This window comes from Apium graveolens, chromosome 2 (genome assembly GCF_009905375.1).
Source record: "Apium graveolens cultivar Ventura chromosome 2, ASM990537v1, whole genome shotgun sequence".
NCBI classification, from domain to species: domain Eukaryota; kingdom Viridiplantae; phylum Streptophyta; class Magnoliopsida; order Apiales; family Apiaceae; genus Apium; species Apium graveolens.
In genome coordinates, this window is record NC_133648.1 from 85,674,543 (window position 1) to 85,701,529 (window position 26,987).

Below are 26,987 nucleotides of genomic sequence, written 5' to 3' on the forward strand. Positions count from 1 at the left end.
TATCCCAAAAAAATTGCTTGAAAAACCTTTGAGTCAAATTTTCCCATATATTCAGAATTTTCTTTTTAAAATGTAGCACTTGCTTCCAAACACATGAAGATGCTTTACAGTAGGCTTTCTCTTAGGTATGATTGAGTAAGGTGATTTCCCATGTACCTTGTTAATGAGATATATATTTTGAGTATAACATTCAGTGTTAACAGCTTCTTCCCAAAAACTTGTTGGCAACTTGGCATCTTGCAACATTGTCTTAGCAGCTTCTACCAATGTTCTATTCTTTCTTTCAACTACCCCATTTTGTTGAGGTGTTCTAGCAGCTGAGAATTCTTGAACAATACCTTTGCTTTTGCAGAATTCACTCAATGTTGCATTCCTGAATTTTGTTCCATCATCACTTCTCAATCTATTTACACAATTATGATCTTCAACTTGTTTTTTTATCTTCTTGATGTGCTCAATTATGATGTATGGAGTTTCATCTTTAGAGTACATAAATTCTACCCAGGTGTATCTTGAGAAATCATCCACCATCACAAGTGCATATTTGTTTCTTGAAATTGATAAGACATCTACTGGTCCAAACAAGTCCATGTGAATAATTTGTAATGGTGCACTTATGGAATTCACAGTTTTTGACTTGTGACTTGATCTTTTCATTTTTCCTTTCTGAAAAGCTTTACAAACTTCAATTTGAGCAAACTCTAGTTTTGGCATATCTCTCACTAACTCTTTCTTGACCAAGATGTTGATTGCCTTGATGTTCAGATGTGAGAGTTTCTAATGCCATAAGTTGCTTTGCTCTATAGATGCCTTAGTGTAGAAGCAGCAAATACCATCCTCATTTATTGAGTCCAAGTCTGCAACAAATAAGCTTCCTTTCCTTGCTCCTTTTAGAGCAACTTCATTGGTTTTCTTGCTGATGAAAATACATTCTTCTTTGTCAAATAAAACTTTAAAACCTTTATCTGCAAACTGGATGACACTAAGAAGAATTACTTCAAGACCAGCTACCAATGCTACATCATCAATGACAACATTTCCAGAAACAATCTTGCCATATCCCATTATGAATAATTTGTTGTTGTCTCCAAAGGTCACCAAGGGGTCAGCTTTCTCCTCAAATTATGATAGCATGGCCTTATCACCTGTCATATGTCTAGAACATCCATTGTTTATGATCCATATGATATTCTTCATTTTTCCCTACACACAATAAGTTTTAAGTGTGTTTAGCAACCCAAGTAGTGTTGGGAACTTTCTTCTTGTTAACTGATTTAGCAGAAGTAGAATGAGTTATTTTAGATAAAATAGAATTCATTGACTGTTGTGCATTTTCCCTGTCTGTTGTAGACCCAATTTTTGTTTCTTTTAGGTCTACTCTCAGCTTGTGGCAGCTTTTCATCACTTTCAAGTTGCAAGGGATGCAATCAAACTTGTCACAGAATGAGTAGGGATCATTTGCATTTACTTCATTGTATTTGCAGGCTCCTTCAACTAGCTTGCTAACAACCTTTTTATAAAGGTGAGTTAGATGATTCATAGAGCCACATTTCTCACATTTCTTTCTTGGAGCATATGTAACATAAACAAAATTGTTGCTTTTGTTTATCCCAATCTTCCCAGTTCTATTTTTCTTCTTCTTTCTTGCATCTGCAGCTTTTGTTTCTTTGACAGGTGTCTTGGAACCTTGGTTGTCCATGAGTTTCTCTTCAGCTTTGGAAGATTGAGTTGCTTCTGCATTTTTCTTCTCGTTGTCTTCATCAACAATTTCTTGCTTTATAATCAAATCTTCTTCACTGAAGTTAACTTCACTTGCCTTGAACATAGGTGAAACAACCTTTTTTAGCATAGCTGGAACATTTTCATTTTCTGTTGCTTTTCCTTTGTCACATATATCTTTCTTCTTGTTGTTCAAGGTATCATAATCAAGACCAATAGCAGTATTTGCACATGGCTTGTTCTTCTCATGGTATATTTCAACCAACTCAGATACATTCTTGAAGGACTTTAACTTGACTACATTATTTTCAAGCTTCTCCCTTAACACTGCTTCAATCTCACTTGCACACTTGAGCTTGTTCTTTATATATGCATTCTCTTTTCTCACAGCTTCAAGCTCTACCAACAACAACTCAGTTTCTTGTTTCTCATTTTCAAGCTTCTCATTTATCTTTGTCAGTCTGCTAACCTCTTTATTAGCAGCAACCATACTTGTATGAATGTGAAACATTTCTATTTTAATCTTTTCTACAGTTTCCTTATATTGACTCACATTTAAATCAATAGTGGTGAGAGTTGGTACCTGTGATTTTGATGAGGATGACTCTCCTTGCTCCAAAGCCATTAGTGCATAATTTCCAACTTCCTCATCTTCATCATTATCAGGATCATCCCAACTCTTTCTTTCTGCAATATAGGCTTTGCTTTGCTATTTCTTCAGAAGAGCTTCATACTTTGCTTCCAGTTCAAGATAAGCTTTGTATTTCTTTACTTTCTTGGGTTTCCTGCATTCTGTAGCAAAATGGCCTAGCTCATCACAGTTATAGCACCTTATCTTTGATCTGTCAACAGATCCAGTTTTGTAACCATTTCTACTATCAGATGTGTACTTCCCTTTTCCTTTCGAGCTGTTGTCTTGGTTGTGAAGGGTTTTTAGCACATAAACGCAACGAAAATGTAAATTTAAATCTTAAAAAAACCGAAACCCTCCGCAGGATCCATGCGAAAAAAAGAAGTTAATTCATAGTTTAGTATGTTTATCTTAAGAAGCTTTACTATAATGGAAAGATGGAGGTCTTTAATAGCGATCCAAGAACGATGAACGGAAATCCCTAGCAACCGCTCCTCAAGTGTGAAGCACTCCACCGGTATCCACCAAGAGTACAATGTGATGGAGGAGGAAGAGGTTGAGAGAATTAGTTGCCTCCCTCTTGTTCTACTTTAGAATTAGGGTTAATTATTTGGGTTTTTGCAAATAGGGTTTATAATAGTATATTTATAGGCAAAACTTTCAGCTGAAAATTTTCCATAAAATATTATTATTATTAACCCTTTAATTGATTATTCTTATTAACCAATTAACTAATAATTAAAACACCTTTTAATCATTAATCGCTTTTCTAAACACTTTAGAAAAATAATTCTCTCACTTGATTTAATTTCCAAAATTAAATTCTTAATTAATAATATTAAGAATTAATTAAATCTCATTTAATCAATTATTAAATCTACTAATTAATTATTTATTTCACAAATAAATAATTACCAGCCATTATTAATTAATTCCTCCACCATTAAATCATTCTCTTTTATGGTGTGACCCTGTAGGTTCAATAGTAAGCCGGTAGTAGAAATAAATAATAATAAAACTATTTTATCATTATTTATATAAATTCTCTAATTCATTAAATATAATTAATTAATAAATTATTCATATTTATTCTACATCGTGAGGGATACTTCTCAGCATATCGCGACTATCCGGATAATACGAATTCACTGCTTAGAATACCAAGAACCTATTCAGTGAGTAGTTATCGTACAATCAATTCCTTCTACCCTGCAATGTCACGATTAAATACAAGGCATGGAAATTGTGTCAAGCCTATCTTATTTAATCATTTGCTTTCTCATTCACTATGCTTAGTTCTATTTGATGTAAATTAGAAACTCCTTTCTAATTTCATTCACTCTGGCCAGAGATTCCTGAACTAGCATAAGTGGATCAGCATTGAACATTCTCTTCCTTCACTGGAAGGGGTGGATCCCTTATTGATCATACACTATCTTTGTGTACAAATTTCTATACCCAGTAGAGCCCTTATAATTGTCCCTGGAGACTAAGAACTAAACCAAAGCATAGTTCAGTGTACACAAGATGACTATGATGACCTCAAGTCTAAGGATACTTGTACAACTATCACTATATGAACAACTGCTGACACGTGAGTGAACTCCATCAGTTGTTCAGCTGTGTGAGTCATGTTCAGTGAACTTATTCTATAATAAGCACCTACATACTAGCTATAGTGTCACCACACAAATGTCTATGAGAACAGACATCCTTCATAATAAATTAAGCATAGTATGTACCGATCTTTGCGGATTACTAATTACCAGTTAGTAATCCTACGACCAGGAAATATTTAAGTTTAGAGTTATCATCTTTTAGGTCTCATTATTATGATCTCATCATAATCCATAAAAAGCTTTACTCTAAACTAGGGTATATCTTATTTAAACACTTAAATAGATAAAGCCCGCAATAAAACCAAAACAAGTCTTTTATTAATATCAATGAAATCAAAACAGATTACATAAAAGTTATTCCTAAACATCATTGGACTTAGGACACATCTCTTTCAATCTCCCACTTGTACTAAAGCCAATCACTCTGGTATCTAATACCCATCTTGTCTTTATGATGATCAAAGTGACTTTGAGAAAGTGGCTTTGTGAGTGGGTCTACTACGTTTTTATGTGTGTCAACTCTCTTGACGTCTCCTCTTTCAATACAATACAAGAAATGTTACCGCGCTCCCACTAACCTTTTTATAGGCACATGGTTCATCTATGTTTTTGATAAAACCAAACTCTTTGATTGTCTCATCAAAATGGATGTTCTATCTACGAGAAGCTTGCTTTAAACCATATATGGTTCACAGCAGCTTACACACTAGGTGTTCATTTCCCTTGGAAAGAAAACCCTCTGGCTGTGTCATATACACTTCCTCTTCAAGTTTCCCATTGAGGAAGGCCGTTTTCACGTCCATTTGCCAGATCTCATAGTCGTAGTAAGCAGCAATCGCAAGCAAAATCCGAATTAATTTTAACAGGGCTACAGGCAAAAAAGTTTCATCAAAGTCAATCCCATGCCTTTGTCTGAATCCTTTTACCACGAGCATGGCCTTACAGGTCTCCACCTGCCCATCTGCTCCAATCTTTCTTTTGTGTACCCACTTGCACCCAATAGGCTTAACACCTTCAGGCGCCTCAACCAGAGTCCATACTTTGTTGGTTTACATAGATTCCATTTCGGATTTCATGGCACTATGCTATTTCTCTGAGTCAACACTACTCATAGCATCATTATAGGTCACAGGGTTGTCATCATCAATGATTGACAACTCATTGTCATTCTCAATGACAAGGCCATAATACCTCTCAGGTTGGAGAGACACTCTCCCTGACCTATGAATGGGCTGTTCCACAGAAGGTTGTTCAGTCTGAACATGTGTTTCCACTTGATCCGTAGTAGTTTGTGCTTCTTGAACTTCATCAAGTTCAATTTTTCTCCCACTGTTTCCTTCAAGGATAAACTGCTTTTCCAAGAAGGTAGCATATCTGGAGACAAACACCCGATGATCGGTGTAAAAGTAATACCATAAAGTCTCTTTAGGATATCCCACAAAATTACATTTTACAGATCGAGATTCCAGCTTATCTGGGTCAACTTTCTTGACATAAGCTGGACATCCCCAAATCTTAACGTGTTTAAGACTCGGTTTCCTTTTTTTCCATATCTCATATAGAGTTTGAGGAACAGATTTGGAAGACACCTTATTCAGTAAATATGCTGAGGTTTCCAATGCATAACCCCATAGGTATACTGGAAGATTCGCATAGCTCATCATGGACCGAACCATGTCTAACAAAGTTCGATTTCTCCTTTCAGATACCCCATTCAACTGTGGAGTATATGGAGGAGTCCACTGGGAGACTTTACCATTTTCTTTGAGATAAGCTAGAAACTCTCCATTCAAGTATTCACCACCTCGATCTGATCGAAGAGTTATAATACTATATTTGGTTTGTTTCTCCACTTCATACTTATATTCTTTGAACTTTTCAAAGGCTTCAGACTTGTGTTTCATCAAATACACATATCTGAATCTAGATCGATCATCTATGAAAGCAATGAAGTATGAAAATCCACCCATGGCTTGCGTAGACATTGGTCCACATACATCTGTGTGTACCAATCCTAGCAAATCTGCAGCCCTCTCTCCATGTCCACTAAATGGAGATTTGGTCATTTTACCCAATAGACAAGACTTGCATGTAGGATAAGATTCAAAATCAAAGGGGTCAAGTAACCCTTCCTTATGCAATATCCGCAGTCAATTTTCACTAATATGACCAAGTCCGCAGTGCCACAAGAAAGTGAGATTTTTCATCATCCCTTTTTCTTTTATTAGTATGTTCAGTTTGTAGTAAATTATGCTCTACGTCACATACATACAGACCATTATTTAAAATACCACTTCCATAAAGAACGTTATCTCTAAGAATTGAACATTTATTATTCTGAATAACAAACGAAAATCCAGCCAAGTCTAACATGGAATAGAAATAATATTCCTCACAATCGAGGGAACAAAATAACAATTATTTAGAACAATAGTCTTGCCCGTAGGCATATGTAAATGAAATGATCCTACAGCTTCAGCAGCAACTCTTGCTCCATTTCCCATCTGTAGAATCACATCCTCTTCTTCAAGAGTCCTACTTCTCCTTAGTCCTTGCAACGAATTGCAAATATGAGAACCACAGGCGGTATCTAATACCCAAGTATAAATTTGACTTAGTGACATATTAACTTCGATCATGAACATACCTGAATCAGAAGCGGTAGTCTCACTACCCTTCTTCTTCTTCAATTCTGCAAGGTAAACCTTGCAGTTCCTCTTCCAGTGCCCCACCTTATTACAGTGAAAGCAAACAACTTTACTCTTGGGGTCTTCAGCTTTTGGTGGAACCGGCTTTTTCTCACCTACTTTCTTCTTCTTGGAAGGGTTCTTCTTCCTTTTTTAAGGATTGGAACCTTCACCAATTAGAAGAACAGTACTCTTCTTAGGGGGAAAATTTGATTCCGCAGTCTTCAACATGTTGTGGAGTTCAGGCAGGCTGACATCCAGCTTATTCATGTGAAAGTCCACAACAAACTGCGAGAACGAACTCGAAAGTGATTGCAAGACCAAGTCTTGGCTCAGCTCCCCATCCATGGCAAAACCAAGTTGTCCAAGACGTTCAATCAAATTGATCATCTTAAGTACATGGTCACTCACAGATGATCCCCCAGACATCCTACAACCGAACAGTTCCTTCGATATCTCATATCGAGCTATCCTCCCTGCCACATCATACAACTCTTGTAGATGTATAAGGATAATGTAAACATCCATATGCTCATTTTGCTTCTGTAGCTCAATGTTCATGGAAGCTAGCATGATGCATTGAGTAAAATTTGCATCATCTATCCACTTACGATACACAACATGTTCATCATTATGTGCATCGCTAGCAGGTTCAGTAGGCTTAGGTGAGTCAAGCACATATTCCAGCTTCTTAACCCTGAGAACAATTCTCAAGTTTCGAATCCAGTCAGCAAAATTAGGACCAGTCAACTTGTGAGCATCTAGTATACTCCGGAGTGATAGTGCAGAAGACATAACGAATATAGTACATCTGTAAATGATGAGCACATAACAACACTTAGCAAATATTCAATTTCATTTCAAGACGCTATATGAATCGGGTCTTTATTCATAAGTGGCTCCCACTAGTTTATCTAATTTATACAACCCCTAAGTGAAAATTAAGCATTCATAATGCTAGTGGGAATAGGGATTCAACATTCCATCACACAACCTCGGCTGTAGCACGAAACGTCATGTGATGTTCAATAGGCAGACAACTCTTGTCAATTACATCATATGTTATTCCCTAATAAAACTTTAGCCTCTTGAATAATTGAGTCATGGCTGTAGCACGACAAACTCAATATTCTAAGTCAAGTCTAACCCAACATTTCGTACAATTGAATCAGTCTCCAACGGCCCACGGCTGTAGCACATAACGACCTTTAGATTCTAATTCAATGTACACATCTTTATGTAATAGACAAGTATTTCTTATTTCGAAATCAAAGCCCTCGGCTGTAGCACGAAACGATAATGATTTAAAAATAAGAATTACTTTCTACCATGTTGGAAGGCTTTGACCGACACAAGCCCGTTGTGTCATTGGCCAATTACTACTTGATATTATTTAATTTTAGAGGGATTATATTATGTTATAATCATAATCATATTATAAAGAGATTCTTCCTTTTAAATTAAATATTTCAAATCAATAATCGATAATCAGATGATTCCCAGATCGGGGGGAGCATTGTCAAGAGGCGTCACTTAATACCCCTTTCTTACAGATAGAAATCTGCTTTTGACAGAATCATCCTTTCTCTCAATATTGAAAATTCATATTTAATTACGTGTTTCATAAACACAAGAATCTCATGATTGTATTCATAATATTATTGTTAAGGCAAGAAACAATTCCTATTCTAGATTTTCTAGAGCACGCCTTATATTGATTTAAGTTCACCTAAATCTATCATCGCATGGTAAACATAGACATATATATCATATAAAAAATTAAATAAATAAGTAAATGTAAAGTGCAATAAAGTAAATGTGTTTGGTTATGGCCCCATCCTATGTGATCTTTATCAAGCTCATGATAAAGATCAAGGTCAATCTAATATGGTGATGGAAATAAATACAACTACTTATTACATAAGTCTTCTTCTTTGTATCACCTCCATTGGATAGCCTTCTTGAGTCTTCAATTACATTACATGATTGAAAGTAAAACTAATCTAATGAACTTACAAGAATAACTCGAGTACATTCGAGATTTATGATTACAAAGATTGACGAAATGCAAGTCGTATTTAAAATCAAAACAAAAACCATTACACTAAGGTCGAAAGGCCATAACCATCCACCATGCTCATACAACACATAAAAGCATGTTAAAACACATAATCTGATCTTAACATATCATATTATCCATGATCTAATCATAAAAAAAATTTATGACAAAAATCAGAAAAATCAGAATCAAATCAGAAAAATAAGAATCACTATTTACGGGCAGTAAACGACGTCAAACGCCTTACATACGAGTAGTTGATAGCTTCAGCTATCAGTTTTGTTCAGACGCTCGTTTACCTATGGAATAGGGTATTCGTTTGCGTAAATCGGATACGAGACCCAGATTTCAGCAAATCTGCAGCAGCCAATTCAGAATCCGCATCTAATATGATTCTCATAATTAGAACAAACATAAATCATGTATATATCAGTATATATACAGATTACATAATCATCTTATGATTATATAACTCACATGAATATCATATATTCAAAATCATACATATATAAGCATATTATATCAATATCAAATCATGGCGAATCACGTACATGCGCATATATCAAAAACAGTTAAACACATAAACGAATTAAAAACTTTTCGCAAGTAGCTCTCATGCCATTGAAGGGTTTTTAGCACATAAACGCAACGAAAACGTAAATTTAAATCTTAAAAAACTGAAACCCTCCGCAGGATCCATGCGAAAAATAATATTTAATTCGTAGTTTAGTATGTTTACCTTAAGAAGCTTTACTTTAATGGAAAAATGGAGGTCTTTAATAGCGATCCAAGAATGATGAACGAAAATCCCTAGCAACTGCTCCTCAAGTGTGAAGCACTCCACCGGTATCCATCAAGAGTACAATGTGATGGAAGAGGAAGATGTTGAGAAAATTAGTTGCCTCCCTCTTGTTCTACTTTAGAATTAGGGTTAATTATTTGGGTTTTTGCAAATAGGGTTTATAATAGTATATTTATAGGCAAAATTTTCAGCTGAAAATTTTCCATAAAATATTATTATTATTAACCTTTAATTGATTATTCTTATTAACCAATTAACTAATAATTAAAACACCTTTTAATCATTAATCCCTTTTCTAAACACTTTAGAAAAATAATTCTCTCACTTGATTTAATTTCCAAAATTAAATTCTTAATTAATAATATTAAGAATTAATTAAATCTCATTTAATCAATTATTAAATCTGCTAATTAATTATTTATTTCACAAATGAATAATTACCAGCCATTATTAATTAATTCCTCCACCATTAAAACATTCTCTTTTATGGTGTGACCCTGTAGGTTCAATATTAAGCCGGCAGTAGAATTAAATAATAATAAAACTATTTTATAATTATTTATATAAATTCTCTAATTCATTAAATATGATTAATTAATAAATTAATCATATTTATTCTACATCGTGAGGGATACTTCTCAGCATATCGCGACTATCCGGATAATACGAATTCACTGCTTAGAATACCAAGAACCTATTCAGTGAGTAGTTACCGTACAATCAATTCCTTCTACCCTGCAATGTCACGATTAAATACAAGGCATGGAACTTGTGTTAAGCCTATATTATTTAATCATTTGCTTTCCCATTCACTATGCTTAGTTCTATTTAATGTAAATTAGAAACTCCTTTCTAATTTCATTCACTCTGGCCAGAGTTCCTGAACTAGCATAAGTGGATCAGCATTGAACATTCTCTTCCTTCACTGGAAGGGGTAGATCCTTTATAGATCATACACTATCTTCGTGTACAAATTCCTATACCCAGTAGAGCCCTTATAATTGTCCCTGGAGACTAAGAACTAAACCGAAGCATAGTTCAGTGTACACAAGATGACTATGATGACCTCAAGTCTAAGGATACTTGTACAACTATCACTATATGAACAACTGCTGGCACGTGAGTGAACTCCATCAGTTGTTCAGCTGTGTGAGTCATGTTCAGTGAACTTATTCTATAATAAGCACCTACATACTAGCTATAGTGTCACCACACAAATATCTATGAGAACAGACATCCTTCATAATGAAGCAAGCATAGTATGTACCGATCTTTGCGGATTACTAATTACCGGTTAGTAATCCTATGACCAGGAAATATTTAAGTTTAGAGTTATCATCTTTTAGGTCTCATTATTATGATCTCATCATAATCCATAAAAAGCTTTACTCTAAACTATGGTATATCTTATTTAAACACTTAAATAGATAAAGCCCACAATAAAACCAAAACAAGTCCTTTTATTAATATCAATGAAATCAAAACAGATTACATAAAAGTTATTCCTAAATCATCATACATGATTGGACTTAGGAGACATCTCTTTCAGGTTGAATGATCGTCCTTTACCCTTGAAGAATCTTGGCTTCTTTACTATAATGTTAGAGAACTTTCTTGCCAGATAGGCCATTGACTGATCAAGCTCATCAAGTTCATCCAAGGTGTAGAACTCATCTTCTTCCAATTCCAGTATGACTTGTTCCTGTGAATCATTTTTTCTTTGCTCACTTGCTGAGGCAACTGGAGTCTGGGATCTTGGCTCATCATAAGCAGTATGGCTTTCATTGACAATTAGAGCACCTGAACCATCTACAACATGCCCTTGACCAGCTCTTAATGATTTCCTTTGAATCATCTCTAATTTATATGTTTTTAAGATTCCATATAGAACTTCCAGAGTTATTCTGCTCAAGTCTCTCCCTTCTCTGATTGCTGAAATTTTTTGTTCCAAATGATCAGGGAGTGTAAGCAAAAACTTCAAGTTCACTTCTTCAGCTTCATAGTATTTTTCATCCAGTTGCAAGTCATTTATCAGTTTGTTAAACATTTCAAACACATCAGTGATACTTTCTTTTGGCTTAGCCATGAAACCCTCATACTGTAAAATAAGTATACATTCTAACCATAGGAGTGAAGGGCCCATTTTTGAGAATCTGAATGTATAGTGGATTGGCCATCTTGATAAACATCAACATTTTCTTCTTCCAAAGAGTGTAGTTGGTTTTATCAAAAGTCGGGTTTTTAATGCTACTGATTTTTTGTGTATTCATTATTCCAAGATCTTGAATCTGTTTGCTTTCAGATTTTTGTTGTGTATATGTTGTGAACTTGATGATTTCATTAACAAAACACCTTGGTAGATTTTACTTAGTGAAAAATGTAGCACTCGACGGATAAGGATTATAGTCCCGACGGATGACTCAATATAGTCCCGACGGATGATGATTTATTATCCATCGAGTGAGTAGCTTATGTAACAATAAGTCTGTAGCACATTTCTGCATACACATTGTTTAGATTCTGTAAGTAGTACTCAAGTCATGTTGACTTTAACTAGATATGCAGAATAGGTTGATTAATTGTACATAGATGATATCTTATAATCCTGCATAAATGAAATAAAGTCAAGTGCCAGATTGCTACCCGACGGATGAACAACAATGTCATTCGACGGATGATCAACTAGACAACCTGACGGATGATCATGAACTCGACGGATGGTCATGAACCCGATGGATAAAGAATTCAAACATCTGTTGACAGTGACAACACAGTCACATGCGTCGAGTGTATGTAAATGGAATGTGGAAGCCTATTCAACTGGGTTTTATAGAAATAAAGAAGCATTGCCATTTCCATGCTATTATGAAGATATTCAAAGATGCTGGAATAGAGTAATAAAGTAGCATAGTATTAGACTTGATAGTTTTTGTTTTATTATCTTGTCTTATTGCTTTGTAATCTTGGTGATATATAAACCAAGAAGCAGCAAATAAAAAAACTAACTAAGCAACCAAGAGAGAAACATTTTTAAGCTGTATTCTCAGTATTTCTCTGTATTCTTAGTTGTTTATTTGTAAGCAGCTGTGAGCTAATTGCTACACAGAGTTCTCTTGATATATTATATATCTCTGGTGGATACATTCAAATCCACCATAAAGTTTTTAAAGACCTGTGTTTTTAATTACTTGTGTTTTGATTCATTTCAAGTTATTATTCCGCACTCTGCAAATCAACTCACACTGATATATATATATATATATATATATATATATATATATATATATTTATTTAAGTTAGAACAATTTTATTTGTGAAAAAATTTCAAGAATTCTATTCAACCCCCCTTCTGTAATTCTTGTTGCATTGTTAAGGGACTAACAATTGGTATCAGAGCAAGCTCTTGATAAATAAAGAGCTTTAAAGATCAACAAAACAACAAGATGAACAAGAAGGATGTTGGAGTCAAGATTCCTTTTCTGGATAAAGATAATTACCATCACTGGAAGGTAAAGATGCATCTTCATTTACTTTCTCAAGATGAGGCGTATGTAGATTGCATAGAAAGAGGTCCTCATGTACCAATGAGAGCTGCAACTGGAAATGAGCCATCTGTCCCTAAGCCAAGGTATGAATGGTCTGCTCCTGATATTGAACAAGTCGGGAAAGATAAGAAGGCCATGAATATCATGTTCAATGGAGTTGATGGTGATATGTTTGACAACATCATCAATTGCAAAACTGCCAAGGATGTTTGGGACACTATACAGATTATATGTGATGGCACTGAGCAAGTTAGAGAAAACAAGATGCAACTACTGATTCAGCAATATGAGCATTTTCATAGTGAAGAAAGTGAGTCTCTCACTGACATCTTTAGTAGGTTTCAAAAACTACTAAATGCTCTGAATCTGCATGGAAGGGTCTATTAGACAAAAGACTCCAATATGAAATTCCTTAGATCTCTTCCAAAGGAATGGAAACCAATGACAGTCTCATTAAGAAACTCTCAAGATTATAAGGAGTTTACTTTGGAGAGGCTGTATGGCATCCTAAAGACTTATGAGCTTGAAATAGAGCAAGATGAGAGGATGGAGAGAGGAAAGAAGAAAGGAGGATCCATTGCACTAGTTGCTGAGTTAGAAAAAGAGAAGGAGATGAAGATGGAAGCTGTTGAATCAACTTCAAAGGTCTGTGAAAACAAGGGCAAGGGGCTGGTAGCAGAAAATGAAGATTCTTTGAGCCAAGATGACATGGAAGATATTGATGAACATCTAGCATTTCTTTATAGAAGATTTGCCAAGCTCAAGTTCAAGAAGAACTTTGGAGCAGCCAAGCCAAATAAAAACATGGTGGATAAATCAAAATTCAAATGTTTCAAATGTGGCTTGGCAGGGCACTTTGCCAGTGAGTGTAGAAAGTCAGATTCCAACAAAAAGAAGTTTGAGCCTGTGGATTATAAACAGAAATACTTTGAGTTGCTCAAACAAAAGGAAAGGGCTTTTATTACACAAAAAAATGACTGGGCTGCAGATGGTTTGGATGAAGATGAAGATGTCAGCTATGTCAATCTAGCCCTAATGGCCAAGTCTGATCAAACAGAGACAAGTTCTTCAAGTAATCAGGTAATTACTACAAACCTTGCACATTTATCTAAAGCTGAGTGCAATGATGCTATAAATGACATGTTTACAGAGTTATATCATTTGCATGTTACACTTAAGTCTCTTACTAAAGAAAATGCTAAAATCAAAGAAAACAATTTGTTTTTAAGTGAGAGGAATAATGTGCTAGAGTCTCAGTTCATTGATTTTGAAAAATTAAGAATTGAGTGTAAGATTGCCAAAGAGGAATTAACTGAGTCTTTGAAGAAAGAAGAAATTTTGAAGAACCAGCTTGAACGTGAACCAGAGGTGATTAAGGCATGGAAAACATCTAGAGATGTTCATGCTCAAATCACCAAAGTTCAAGGGATCGAGTCCTTTTATGATGCAACCTGGAAGAAGAACAAGGAGAAGATAGAACTAAATTTGGTGGAAGGAGTGCTAACAGATGTAGACTCGACGGATGATGAGGGTCATCGGTCGGATAAAAAAAGGGTTATCCGTCGAGTGATATAAATCCTCATCCGTCGACTGTGAGAAAGCCTATCAGTAAAGCCAAACTTGTTAAGTTAAATGAGAGATATGGATCAGTTTCCAAGAATTTTGTTCCAGGAGAATCTAGTCAAGTGAAGAAGGAAAAGAAGGTTAATGTTGGCCATATGACTGTCAAACAATTGAGTGACAGACTTGAAAAGATTGAGGTTAAAACAGAGGCTAAAAAGAAAAATAATAGAAATAGTAAAGTAGGGATTAACAAGCACAACAACTACACACCTGATAAATATGCTCCTAGAAAAATCTGTGTCAAGTGTAGTAGTGTAAACATTTGTCTGTTAATTGCAAATCTTCCATGCCTACTTCCATATCTGTGACACCTTACTTTCCCAACATGAATGCCATGCCTCCTATGCCTATGAATGCTATGTCTACACAGAATATGAATGCACAGTTTGCTAACATGCCATTTGCATCTAATCCTTATAATGTTGTATTTAGTATACCACAAATGCCATTTAGCATGCCTTACTGGAATAACATGTCATTCCCTGTTAATCATAATATGCATGATAATTTTTCTATAATGAATGGTTTCAAAGGTTCAACTCAAATGACTAAGGGTGAATCTGATATCCTCAAGTCAAATGAGATCAAATCTAAGAAACAGAAAAAGAAAGCTAACAAGGCAGGACCCAAGGAAACTTGGGTACCAAAATCAACTTGATTTGATTTTGATGTGTACAGGGAAACAGAAAGAATCTATGGTACTTGGATAGTGGTTGTTCAAGACACATGACTGGTGATTCTACCGTGCTCATAGAGTTCAAGGAGAGAGCTGGCCCTAGTATTACTTTTGGAGATGACAGCAAGGGTTACACTGTGGGATATGGCTTGATTTCAAAAGACAATGTCATCATTGAGGAAGTTGCCTTAGTGGATAGTCTCAAGCACAATTTGTTGAGTATCAGCCAGCTTTGTGATAAAGACAATTCAGTAACCTTCAACTCAGAAGCCTGTGTTGTGACTAACAAGAGGAGCAACAAAGTGGTTCTCACTGGTGTGAGAAAAGGAAATGTGTACCTAGCTGACTTCAACTCATCAAATGCAGAATCTGTTACTTGTCTTCTCAGCAAAGCAAGTCAGGATGAAAGTTGGTTATGGCACAAGAAGCTATCTCATCTAAACTTCAAGACCATGAATTAGCTAGTAAAGAAAGAACTGGTTAGAGGCATTCCTCTAGTAGAGTTTTCTAAGGATGGATTGTGTGATGCCTGCCAAAAAGGAAAGAAGATTAAATCATCATTCAGAAAGAAACTTGATTCAACAATTGAAGAACCTTTGCAACTGCTTTACATGAATTTGTTTGGACCAGTCAATGTGTTGTCCATTTCAAGGAAAAGATATTTCCTAGTAATTGTAAATAATTTCTCAAAGTTCTCTTGGACATATTTCCTAAAGTCTAAAGATGAGGCTAGTGAAATCATCATCAATCACATAAGGCAATTCAATAATCATCCTGACTTTAAAGTGAGAAGAATCAGGAGTGACAATGGAAATGAGTTCAAGAATTCTGTCATGAGAGCATTTTGTGAAGAAAATGGAATTTTGCATGAATTTCCAGCAACAAGAACTCCACAACAGAATGGAGTAGTGGAAAGGAAGAACAGATCACTTATTGAAGCTGTCAGGTTAATGCTTGAAGAATCTAAATTGCCAACATATTTCTGGGCTGAAGCTGTAAATACTACATGCTACACTCAGAATATTTCTCTGATCAATCAAGCAAAATGCATGACTCCCTATCAATTGTTCAAGAACAAGAATTCTACTCTAAATTTTCTTCACGTCTTTGGCTGTAAGTGTTATATCTTGAGAAATCAAACTGATCAGAATGGGAAGTTTGATGCTAAAGCTAATGAAGGAATTTTTGTTGGATATGCTGTTGGTAAAGCATATAGAGTCTACAATCTAAGAACCAACATTGTTGTGGAATCAATACATGTTGTATTTGATGATAAAAAGATTGCATGACTGCAAGATAGAGACTACCATGAGAGCCTCAAATTTGACAATGTGGAGATGGTTAGTGATGACAGTGATGATGAAAGTGATCAAAAAACAACATCAAAAGATAATACAGAAAAATCTACTAACAATGAAGCACAAAATTCAACATCTATCAAGTTGCATAATGCTTCATCCATCGGGAGGAAATCTGCATTATCCGTCGGTAGAAAACCATCCTCATCCATCGGAACTCAAAATTCACCATCCGTTGGGTTATCAAAAGATGTTAGAAATCAGAATAGATCGCCTATAGAAAGTTCCCCTTTCTCAAATCAAAGATCCACAAACTCAGGGGGGGTTTCTAATAATCAAAACTCAATCACCCATCAAGACAACAATGAGGCCTCTTCATCTAGAGCTAATCTACCTCAACAAAGGAAATGGACAAAGGATCACCCCTTTGAGCTCATCATTGGTGATGTTTCTTCTAGAGTTCAAACTAGGAGAGCAACTCAAGAAGAATGTCTATACAACAGCTTTCTTTCCAAGGAAGAACCAAAGAAGGTAGAAGAAGCTTTGTTGGATCCTGATTGGATTTTAGCTATGCAGGAGGAGCTAAACCAATTTGAGAAGAATAATGTATGAAAGTTGGTGCCCAAGCCTAAAGGAAAGAATCCAATAGACACCAAATGGGTATTCAGAAACAAGATGGATGAAAATAGCAGAGTAGTCAAGAACAAAGCTAGATTAGTTGCTAAGGGCTATTGTCAACAAGAAGGAATAGATTTTGATGAAACATTTCCTCCTGTTGCAAGACTTGAAGCCATCAGAATCTTCTTAGCCTATGCAGCCCATGCCAATTTCAAGATCTATCAAATGGATGTCAAAAGTGCCTTTCTGAATGGAGATTTGGTGGAGGAAGTATATGTCAGTCAACCTCCTGGTTTTGAAGATCCAAATTTTCTAGAACATGTCTATTATCTTTTGAAAGCACTTTATGGACTAAAGCAAGCACCTAGAGCCTGGTATGACACTTTATTAAAGTTCCTTTTGGAAAATCACTTCACAAGAGGTACTGTAGATAAAACTTTATTCTTTAGAAATGTTAATAGCTCTAGCATACTTGTTCAAATTTATGTAGATGATATTATTTTTGTCTCTACAGATGAGAAACTTTGCAAAAAATTTGCCAAATTGATGCAAAGTAAGTATGAAATGAGTATGATGGGAGAACTAACTTACTTTCTTGGTTTGCAAGTTAAGCAAGTTAGTGATGGAATATTCATTAGTCAAACTAAATAAATTTTTGATCTTTTAAAGAAGTTATCTAATGGATTGCACATCTGCAAAAACTCCCATGGCTACTGTAACTAAGCTTGAATTAAACACTACTGAAAAGTCTGTGGATATTTCAAGTTATAAGGGCATGGTTGTCTCACTTCTGTACTTAACAGCAAGTAGGCCAGATATAATGTTTGCTACATGTTTGTGTGCTAGATTTCAGGCTGACCCTAGAGAATCTCACTTAGTAGCTATTAAGAGAATTTTCAGATATCTCAAGGGAACACCAAAACTTGGCATTTGGTACCCTAGAGATTCTGGTTTTGATCTAACTGGTTACTCAGATGCAGACTATGCAGGTTGTAGAATTGATAGAAAAAGTATAACAGGAATCTGTCAATTTCTAGAAAACAAGCTTGTGTCCTGGTTCAGTAAAAAACAAAATTCAGTTTCTACTTCTACAGCTGAAGCTGAATATATTGCTGCTGGCAGTTGCTGTGCACAGATTTTGTGGATGAAAAATATATTGCTAGACTATGGTTTGCAAGTTGAAAGGATTCCTATTTTCTGTGATAACACAAGTGCAATTGCCATCACTGAAAATCCAATACAATATTCAAGGACAAAGCACATAGACATCAAGTACCACTTCATAAGGGAACATGTAATAAATGGTACTGTGGAACTACATTTTGTTCCAAGTGAGAAGCAGCTTGCAGATATTTTTACCAAGCCACTGGATGAATCCACCTTCTCAAGGTTGGTAAGTGAGTTAGGTATGCTTAATTATTCTTAAATCCTTATGAGATAATTTGCAAGTTGTAATGCAGCCAAAAATTTAAATTGATTTTTTTCGGTCATGGATGAAATTTCGGTTAAGTCAAAATTTACATCTCGGCGGATGATCCTTATCCATCGTGTTTGATCATCTGTCGGAATACTATTTGCTAATAAAAATCAATTATTTTTCTGGAATATTTTATAACTCGACGGATAACAATTTATGCACATCCGTCGAATTGTCTTAATCTTAGCCGTTAATTTCCTGAACATTATCCATCGAGTATACTTACAGTTTGTAAGCATAACACGACGGATAATTGATGGAATTTTTACAGTTTATTTTTAAACGGCTATTTTAGGCAATTTTAACTGGCTACTTTATTTTACTTTATTATTTTTGGCAGTTATTTTTGAGATAGTATAAAAGCCTATTTCATTTCCATTGCTTTTCTTTTATCATTCTCAAATTATCTGCTCCAATTTCTTTCTCTTTCAAAGCACTTACTCTCTCTCTGCAAGCTCTTATTCTCTAACAATGGCGCCTGTTGTCAAGATTATATCTCAAACTGGGTTCATTTATGAGAAGAATAACTTCACAGCCTTAGTGAACAAGGGGATTCAGCATTCTGGTGACTACCACAAAATGATGGATTTTGTGAAGAACTGCAAACTTAACTATGTCATGCTGGAATCACCCACCATCTTTTGTGAAGTTGTTGAAGAGATGTGGACAACTTCTTCATACAACTCAACTGATAAGACCACCACACTCACTATCAAAGGTAATGAATTCTGTATTAATAGTGATGTTATTAAAGCATGTTTCAAGATTCCTGATAATAATATGACCTCACCACACACAGACACTGATATAGTTAATATGTTTAATTCCATGAACTATGCTCTTTCTACTTCTAAGTTGAGTGACATTAGGAGATTGGGTCATAGGAAAGAATGGAGTTTCATGTGTGATATAGTGACCAAGGTCTTTTCTGGTAAAATCGGTAATTTTGATTCTGTTAATATTTCCATGCTTAACATGCTCTACATGCTAGTTACAGATAAGTACTTTAATTTTAGTGACCTTGTTCTGTTTGAGTTGGGTTTTAAATTAGGAGAGTTAAATAAGAGGGGTAAAAGTGTTTAGTATGCTAGATTTTTCATGATGTTAGCTAACCACCTCTCTGAGGAAATTGTGCTTGAGAACCCAAACAACAAATTTGATTGTTGGGTTCAAGAGAAAAGGATTATTGCAGATTTGAACATGGAAAATCATCACAAGGAGGTGCCACTCTTCTATTTCCCTATAATGAAAGCACCTCAGGTAAGTGAGGTAAGTTCATCTATCCCTACTATTCCAACCTCACAAATTTCTTTAAATACTAGTGTAGCAATGGCAACTGTGTCAATGACCCAACATCTGCCTACCCTAGCTACCAAACCAATAAAAATTTCAAAATCCAAATCAAAGAAAGCCCCCTCTGGTATCTCTCAAAAGATGCCAGTTGCAAAATCCACCAAAATCAAATAGGGGAGTGTGAAGGTTGGAAAGGTAGGTGAGGGACAGGGTGAACATAAAAGAAACCCTAAGGATAAGGATCGAGAGTCGAGTGGTTCCCAGCCTAGCCACACTACAGTTTCCCAACAAACTGCAGTGCTTAAAAGGGATAAAGGCTCATTTCTAGATGCATCCTCCCAAAAGGATGTAACTATTGAACAAAGCTCTCAACCAAGAGCACATGCCAAGAGGGTAAGGGACACTAGCTCACCCCAAACTTATGCCAGAAAGAAGAAATCCAAAATCCTTGGTGATGCACAGGGTACACACACTGTGCAAACTGGTGCTAAAGACACAATCACCGCACCTTCAAAAATTTAGCTTGATGTGGCTCCAATAAATGTGGAGTCACAGCCAAAATCTCTAGTGATAGAAGCACCTCAAACACCAAATTCTCCTAAAATTTCTCTGGATGTGGATATGATCAACACATCAATTCATGATTCCTCTTCTTTAACTTTGTTGGGGAAGCCAAAATCTAATGCAAGTGAGCATCATCTTTTAGATGATTTGTTGGCTCACTTGCCAATTCTTTCAGGAACTGTTGAATCATCTGTGCCCAAAATATCATCAATCAGCACAGAGTCCACAATAGTTTCTATTCCAAGTTCATTCATTTATACTCTCTCAATGGATATTGCTCATCCGTCGAGTAGTGACTGTATCCCGACGGATAAGCTTAACAGCAGTTATCCGTCGGATAGCAAAATCACTAACCCGATGGCTACTACTCATCCGTCGAGTGTCTCTGCACAGTTTTAAACTTCATTTATTTCAAGTGCAGAAGACTTAGTGGTTGTCTAGTCACTCTGAGGATTGATCGAAGCGAGTGTTATGAGTGAGAGTCTGGGTTGCTCCCAGGAAAAAGGAGAGGAAAAGAGTGAAACTATGCAATCCATTTCTTCAGGATTGGCAAAAGAGAGTGAGATGAGCCCCACCTTAGATTGTGAAGGTGAGGGTGTGAGGGTGGGGAGCCAAGGTGAGACCTTGATGCAACAAAAGAGAGAACAAGAGAGAAATGCAGGTACAGGAGCTATAATAATGGATGTCATTGCTAGTGAGTTAATGAATGTCCAGGATGCAGAAAGGGAGGGATTATCTCAGCAACCTCAAGTTGTTATACATTCCACCTCCCTTGATGCTGAGGCATTTACTCACCCTGTTCCAGCTTATCAACTTTTAGCTGAACAGGGCAATGACAATGCAGAAAGGATGCTCAATCTAGTGCACACCACACAGTCTATGCTAAGAGCTAAGGATGTTATCACAGCTTTGCCCTCTACAGTTGGTGAGGTTGATTATGAGACTGGTGGTTCAGCAGATTTCTTTGGAGATGAAGGTGGAGATAGTGAAGAAGAGGCATTGGGTATAGAGGGACAAGTAGGTTCAAGTTCAAGCTCAGGAATGCCATCATGGGCATTTTCAAAGCACTGTGATGAGCACTACTTCAAGACAACCCTGATTCAACTAATCAATCAGACAAATACTGCTCTTCAAACCACTACAAATGGCAACACCAAGAAGCTCCTTCAAGCACATCTTGCTTCTCTGTAACTACAACAGATTCAAGGCTTCCAATATGCTAGAGATATTAACACCATCAAGGGTGACAATGATGAGATGAAGAAGGCCATTTCGGTAAAGTAATTGTGCCCACAATTACTTTCACCAAGCCACCAGTAACAAATAGTATAGATCTGATCAATGCATCAACAGCCAATTTAAGAGAAGCTGAAAAGGAGCAGTTGAAGCCAATCAACTGGGAGAAAATTGATGAGGACATACAAAGGAAGTTTGGGCTAGTAAAGGAGCCAGTAAAGTCAGTCATTCATCACTCTGAAGTCAAACAGATCTCTGTGAATGAAATGAGCATGAACTATCTGGAAAGAGGACAGCCATCCTACATCAAATCTCCAAAGGCTGAAATTATTCTGAAACCAAGGGTGGACTATCCAAAATCATCATTAAATAACTTTTTTGATACAGTGTATGAGACACCTAAACTTGATGAGAAGAAGCTTCTGTCAAGGTCAATTGCCTTCTACAAGGATCCAGCTGATTTAGCTTTAAAGAGAAGAATTGCTAAAGTTTTCAGGAATGGGAAAGAAATTTGTGTGGTGGCTGGACATCCTCAATTTGCTCAAGCAAAGAGAGAAGAAAAGGCAAGATTGAAGCAGGAAAAGAAGCAAGCTATTCTAAATGCCAAAAAGGCTAAGCAAAGGAAAGAGCAAGCTGCTATCTTGGCCAAGCTACAAGCTGTGAAACCAATACAACAGATTCCTTCTCAGCCATCTAGAATCACTTAATCTTAAGATCCAAAGAAGCAGGTTGAATCAGAACAGAAGAAATCTCCAAGATACAAGAAAAATTGGCCAAAATAACCAAAAGGAAACTGGATTTTGTTGATAAGAAATTGGAGGATCAGTTTTCTAAGGAATCCACTTCAACTACAACTCAAGCATCAAAACCCTCTGTGGTATTTGAAGACATCAAGGTGGTGGATCCTTACAGGAACATTCATGGCTAACCTATTGTGCCTAAGGATGAACCCATAGAATGGGAGAGCCTACCAATTCCTGACTTTAATTTTCCAATCCTTAGCAAGCCAAAAAGAACAAAGTCAAGAGCAGTCAAGAAAGTGAAGTTGTCACCTCTCAAATCCAAATCTCTAGTCAAAGCTCAATCTAAAGTCAATAAGGGAGATTACATGTACTTATGTGACATCAAGGAATTCTCTGATCTAAATCTCTATCTAGATGAACTAGAAGAAGTGAGAGGGATTGATGCATACAGAAACCTACCTGAAAGGTTAGTTTTCAAGTACAAGGGAGGAAAGGAGATTCAATGACCACTTCACAGGATCCTTCAAGAAAGCCAAGTTATACTGATTAAGGTTTATTCATCTTTCAAGAAGAACTTTGGGTCCAATGTAACTGCAAGAAGATTGGTTCTAGAGAAGATTGAAGAACTGAGGAGTTTTAGAGCTAAAGATGCACTCCCAAAGACTCTAATTATCCTTTACACAGGGAGAAGAGTGCATCTAAGGCCCTACTGGCTGATGGAGTTCATGGATGATAAAGGAGTGAGAAGATTCTTCAGATTAGAAGACCAATTGAGCATCTCTAGCAATGAGACTCTCTTGGAGATGCAAGAAAAGATAAATCTCTCAGAATCTGATGAACTGAAATTCCACAGACAGCTCCCAAATCAGATAGAAGAAAATAATAGAAAGCTTGAAAAGAGATCCAGACCTTCAAGAAACTAGATAAATCTGCTCAGGCTAGAGGAGCACCTTGAAAATGGTTGTGAGCTAAACTTTGTATATTCTGTTAATTGAAACACTTTACAGTATTATCTACTTTCTTTTAAAGTTGTATTTTTAGGGTGTTTTGTTATCATCAAGTTTCTCTTAATTTATGGCTACAATTCCAGTAGACATAAATTGGGGGAGATTGTTGTGTATATGTTGTGAACTTGATGATTTCATTAACAAAACACCTTGGTACATTTTACTTAGTGAAAAATGTAGCACTCGACGGATAAGGATTATAGTCCCGACGGATGACTCAATATAGTCCCGACGGATGATGATTTATTATCCATCGAGTGAGTAGCTTATGTAACAATAAGTCTGTAGCACATTTCTGCATACACATTGTTTAGATTCTGTAAGTAGTACTCAAGTCATGTTGACTTTAACTAGATATGCAGAATAGGTTGATTAATTGTACATAGATGATGTCTTGTAATCCTGCATATATGAAATGAAGTCAAGTGCCAGATTGCTACCCGACGGATGAACAACAATGCCATTCGACAGATGATCAACTAGACAACCCGACGGATGATCATGAACTCGATGGATAAAGAATTCAAACATCTGTTGACAGTGACAACACAGTCACATGCGTCGAGTGTATGTAAATGGAATGTGGAAGCCTATTCAACTGGGTTTTAGAGAACAAAGAAGCATTGCTATTTTCATGCTATTATGAAGATATTCAAAGATGCTGGAATAGAGTAATGAAGTAGCATAGTATTAGACTTGATAGTTTTTGTTTTATTATCTTGTCTTATTGCTTTGTAATCTTGGTGATATATAAACCAAGAAGTGGCAAATAGAAAAACTAACTAAGCAACCAAGAGAGAAACATTTTTAAGCTGTATTCTCAGTATTTCTCTGTATTCTTAGTTGTTCATTTGTAAGCAGCTGTGAGCTAATTGCTACACAGAGTTCTCTTGATATATTATATATCTCTGGTGGATACATTCAAATCCACCAGAAAGTTTTAAAGACCTGTGTTTTTAATTACTTGTGTTTTGATTCATTTCAAGTTATTAATCCGCACTTTGCAAATCAACTCACACTGATATATATATATATATATATATATATATATTTAAGTTAGAACAATTTTATTTGTGAAAAAGTTTCAAGAATTCCATTCAACCCCCCTTCTGTAATTCTTGTTGCATTGTTAAGGGACTAACAATTTTGCTCTGATACCACTTGTTAAATCAAATAAATATAAAATTTATATCAAAATTCCCCAAAAATTATGAATAATTCATAAATGCAAAAATTATGGACATTTGAAATGTGTATGATTTTATAAAAATAAAAATATGAATTTTGTGGTCTTTAACGTCCTGGTGGGGTCCCAGTCTGTTTATTTTTGAGAAATCAAATCGTTACCTAAATTAACAAAAAACCCCGAAAACACATAAAATGCATTTCAACGCACATAAAATAAGATAAAACGAGTATCTCGATAAAGACCCAAATAAACACGCGTCCAGATTGCGGATCGATTCATATAAGTGCATTTTAAACACATAACAATTAATCGAAAAATTTCCTGGTCCACACAGGAAATAACTACTACATGTCATACCATGCCAAATGAACATTTTAACTTATATAAACACATAATATTTATTTATCACAAAATATTTACATAATTTTTCCCGGACATTACACAAGCATAATTTAGGTATGGGGGAGGGGTTTAATAGTACTTACATATAAAAAAATCCAAAAAAATCAGAGATATTTTAGCTAAGTTGTCCAATCCACTCTTGTACTTTAATATTAGTCGGTGTTAGCAGTTTTTCAAAATATGTAATGTCTTAAGATGATTTGAACGTAGTTGAGTAAGGTTGTCTTCATGAAACTTGTGTCGAACGAATTCATCCTTAAGAGTCCAAGACGACACATTTGCACAAGGTCTTTGTAGGAAAGATTGTTTAGGGAAGTTTTCGGTATCTGAGACAGAGCCCACATGTTGAAACAATGTCGAATCAAATTTTTGCGAAAACAAAAAAATGTGTTAGATAATGAATTACACACAGAGGGGGGGGGGTGAATGTGTTTTTATGTTTTTATACTTTTCTTGAAGTATTTATGGTTATAAACAAAGTAAATTAAATATTGCAGTGAGATGTGTTAATACTGAAATTAAACAAGCAATAACAGTGAACACACATCTTTCAAAACTCACTTAATTTTATATTAAAATTAAGAATGTTTTGCTACAAAATTTCTAGGATCTTTGTTGTTAAAGAGCTTAGCTTCTTTCTTGAGAGAATACAAGATATTTCTTATCTTAATTGTTTCTTCTAACAAAGGACCAGTGTTAATTTTATATGATAATTAACTATTGGTTTACACAGTGTATAATAAGAGATGTTATTCACTTTAGTAAACTGCCACTAATCATTCCATTTTAGGAAAAGCATATCTTCCATTTCTGGCTTAGCATATCTTTGCATACTATGTTAACTTTGATATTCCTTTATCAGTTAATCTTCACCCTTGATCTTGCATGCCTCAAGATGCCTTTTGTAGACTTGTCAATCCAACTGATTGAATTGTTTGTTGATTGTTAATCTTGGATATTGAACTAGTCTGCATTTTGTACTTTGAGTTATACCTCGAGATCTCAAATTTGGTATATAGAGAACTTGACATGTCTCATTTCTCTATAGTTGTTTTGACTTTTAGAGGTCTCTGAGTTCTCTATTAGAGAATTTAGCTTGTCGAGATCTCTCCACTTCATGTCTTCACTTTGGTTTATCGATATCTCTGAGTTCTCTAATGACTAATTGACTTGTCGATAACTTAGAGCTCTCTAGTGATATTTGACTTGTCGATAACTCAGAGTTCTCTAGTGATTTTTGACTTGTCGATAACTCAGAGTTCTCTAGTGATTTTTGACTTGTCGATAACTCAGAGTTCTCTAGTGAAGAAATGACTTGTCGATATCTCCAATCTTCATGTCTTCAATTTGGCTTGTCGATATCTCAGAGTTCTTTAGTAGCTTTCCTGACTTCTCTATAAGTCATTCTGGAGTTCTCGAATGACTTCTCTATAACACTAAATCTGTGACTTGTAGAGATCTTGACTTGGAACATTTTTCTCAAAACAGATTTATTCAACTCCAAGCTTCTTCATAATTCTTCTGAGGCATGATCTTCATGATCTTCTTCCCGATAGAATTCTTAGGCTTGATACTGTTCAAAGAAAAAGACTCTAGTCTGCTCTTTGACATTTTTACAGACTTTAATGTTACAATACAAAATGCAAACTAAGATTACAATACAACTTACTTAAGGTTGTCAATTTGACTTAGTCTTGTTATAGTACATGCATGTCTTGCACAACAAAATGCTTGAATAAACTACTTCAATACCCAGTCTTCCTCACAAATAAAAGAAATTGAGATGATGGGGACAAGTA